This window comes from Stegastes partitus, unplaced genomic scaffold, assembly GCF_000690725.1.
Source record: "Stegastes partitus isolate 25-593 unplaced genomic scaffold, Stegastes_partitus-1.0.2 Scaffold2081, whole genome shotgun sequence".
In the NCBI taxonomy this organism is placed as follows: Eukaryota; Metazoa; Chordata; class Actinopteri; family Pomacentridae; genus Stegastes; species Stegastes partitus.
In genome coordinates this window covers 96,199-98,936 of record NW_007579812.1, presented here as the reverse complement: position 1 = coordinate 98,936, position 2,738 = coordinate 96,199, and the positions used below count along the sequence as shown (strand labels likewise).

The 2,738-nt window shown below is 41.2% G+C and overlaps 2 long non-coding RNA genes across 2 annotated transcripts; one reads left to right on the top strand and one right to left on the bottom strand.

The window, feature by feature from the left end:
* Window positions 1-6: 6 nt before the first annotated feature.
* LOC103373849 (uncharacterized) lies at window positions 7-2,676 on the top strand. The gene is made up of 2 exons (XR_521092.1): window positions 7-1,375; window positions 2,524-2,676. It is a non-coding gene; the product is annotated as an uncharacterized LOC103373849 (long non-coding RNA).
* LOC103373848 (uncharacterized) lies at window positions 1,514-2,588 on the bottom strand. Its single transcript, XR_521091.1, has 2 exons — window positions 2,500-2,588; window positions 1,514-2,342 (listed from the first exon to the last, which is right to left on the bottom strand). It is a non-coding gene; the product is annotated as an uncharacterized LOC103373848 (long non-coding RNA).
* Window positions 2,677-2,738: the final 62 nt, after the last annotated feature.

The following is a 2,738-nucleotide window of genomic DNA, read 5'->3' as shown; positions in this document are numbered from 1 at the left end:
CTTGATTTAGGCCCTATATTGGTGCGAGAGACAAGGAGAACCGAAGCCATCCCAGTGCACACCCAGCTTCTCTCCAGTCTGTGCTGTTGCCCAGCGCCACATTGCAGGATTAGATTGGAGATATGCGCTCCTTGAGAAGAAGGGCTTTTCCACCTGCATGACACAGGGCTGGAATACTTGTGGAGCGCAGTGTCAGCCACTCCCACACCCGGTGAGTTCCTGACAGCGTAGTGTCATCAGATCATTAGTACTCGCTGCCCGTCTTAAGAGGAAATGCTTTTCACGGCAGGGTGATGGATGCCACAATTCCCCTGGCCCCAGCCTACACCCAATTCCCTTACAATCATCACCAACGAGCCCACATCAAACGAGGACTTCACCCTGTAGGAGCCGTGAATAGGGTGAAATATAAAGAGAATGATTTTATATGACTAATAGTAATTGGACATTATTTATATTAATGTTAAATATTGTTTGGTGTTATTATTATTGTTGATTATTTGTATAATTATGGTTATTTGTTGGGAGCTGGTGACATGGATAGGGTGGGGACGTTTATTTAGGTACCTGCTGCTTACCTGCACGTATGCAGTTGTTGAAGGAGAGGGTGTGTGGGATGCGGTGTTTTCTGTTGACCGTAAACTTGATCGCTGTGAGCCATACACTACACCCACATGGCATTCAGAGCAGCATCACTAAACGAACCGAATTATGTTAACAGAAAAGTATTTCATTCAATCAACATATAATTTGCAATGCACACCTGTTTGAGTGAACTCTGGACATCTGACAGAACCAGAATCAGCCTGTGAGGCGTTCAGGGCCACCTGTAAGCGTGTTCTCTATCAATAAGCAGACATTCAACAGGTGAGACTCTCTCCTGTGCCAAATACGAGGGAAGTTGCTTTCACCAGTGCTGCCAGTTAGTCACTAAAACATGTTCTTATTGTATTTGCTGGTGACTGTTTCAGTGTGTGTAAAGTAAAGGTTTCCCTTCTTATGTGGTGTTCAGTTCTGATTTGAAACACTGCAGCTGCCTTTCAGTGATTCAACTCTGTGATGACTGTTTTTTCTCTCTGTTTTACAGGGATACACACAATTTCAGTCCATGGAGAACCAACGTACCTGACTGGTACTGAAGGTAGCAACATCACGCTACCGGACAAAGTGATGGAATCTGGGACTCTCTCATGGGGGGGGGTATCTCGTCTTGTGGTGTCAAACGGGATGATCGGCAAAAGATTGGACAACAGGTTATTGTGGAACAACTCTACTGGAGAGATTACAATCACTGATCTTGGGAAAGATGACACTCGGGAGCTGATTCTTAACATCAGAAACCGTTCCCCTGTGATATACAGCCTGACTGTCCATGGTAAGTTACAATTCTACTTCTAAAGGCTAATACACCTGATGTGGCATTTAGAGGGTTTTACACAAAAGTTGTGTTTTTCTCACATTGAAATTTGAGGCTTTTTGAACAACATCTCAGGAACTATTAAAGACAAAAACCTGAAATTTTTACTTTTATTTCTCAGCATGTCACTGAGTCATAATCTGTAATGTTGGAAAAGTAGATCAAATAATCTCTGACTATGGATGAGTTGAAATATGACAAAAAAAGGAAGTCATCACGAAAAGTCTTTGAGCTCATATTAACAACAACAAAAATTTATCAAGCAGAAGTCAGCCAGTGATAATTTCTGAACCATATGTAGCTGCATGTCCCAATAATACCAAACTAAACATGTTGATTATTTTAAAATGAAATACTTGGTCACAGAAATGAAAACATTGAACTTTCATAACTGCTTAAGGCAGGTTTGGGAAGTTATACGACTGTAGTGACTTGATGTCGACAAACAAAAAAAACCTAAGCCACAGTGAGGTGCTGGTACTGAGATATGTAACTGACACGCCATCATGTGGTGGCTCCACGCAGTGAATCAAATATCTGTGGACTTGTGCTTAAGATGTGTTTGTTTACCACCATGTACCACTACAGCCGTTGCTCTGCACACACTTACATCCATAACTTGCATGTAAACAAACAAAAGGCTTAAAAATTAGCTTCTAAACTGCGGCGGTCAAAAACTGTGTGCTTCTCCCGGTAAGCAGCACACCCGAGGAGTAATTACCTCTTCTTCGATTTATACTTTTCCATGTGCTGCTGTCCAATATGCCACCTACTGTGGCAATCGGGGAATGACCTGAACACACATACAAATGGCTGTAACAACTACAAAAACTAAAACCTTGAGCTGTTCTTTCTCTGGACCATCCTCAGAACACAAAAGGCCTTTTCCAGTAGCGACCCTTTTGTTCTTGTTGTTGTTGTTCTTCTGTAATAATAATAATAATAATAATAATCAATATAATGATGCAAAGTTTATTCATAGAGTATCAACTTTTTAAAACAGAGTTTATAAGTAAACATTCTTTAAGTGGAGTGCACACTGTAAGCTATATACTGAAGGAAAACATAAAATTTATGTTTACCAAAGTCTAACTTTTCCTCTGCAGCTGCTGAAGTGACTCCTGCCGTGAATCCTGCAGTGACTCCTGCAGTGAATCCTGCAGTGTTCCTGTCCCTGCTCCTGCTCCTGGTCATCCCAGGATTTTGAGTTTATTTTTGTTTCATAAGAGAAGAGCCAGAATCATCAGTGATCTGACAGGTATGTGTTTCTTTACTCACTACTCATTTTACAGAACTTTATCTACAGAACATTTTGGTAAAC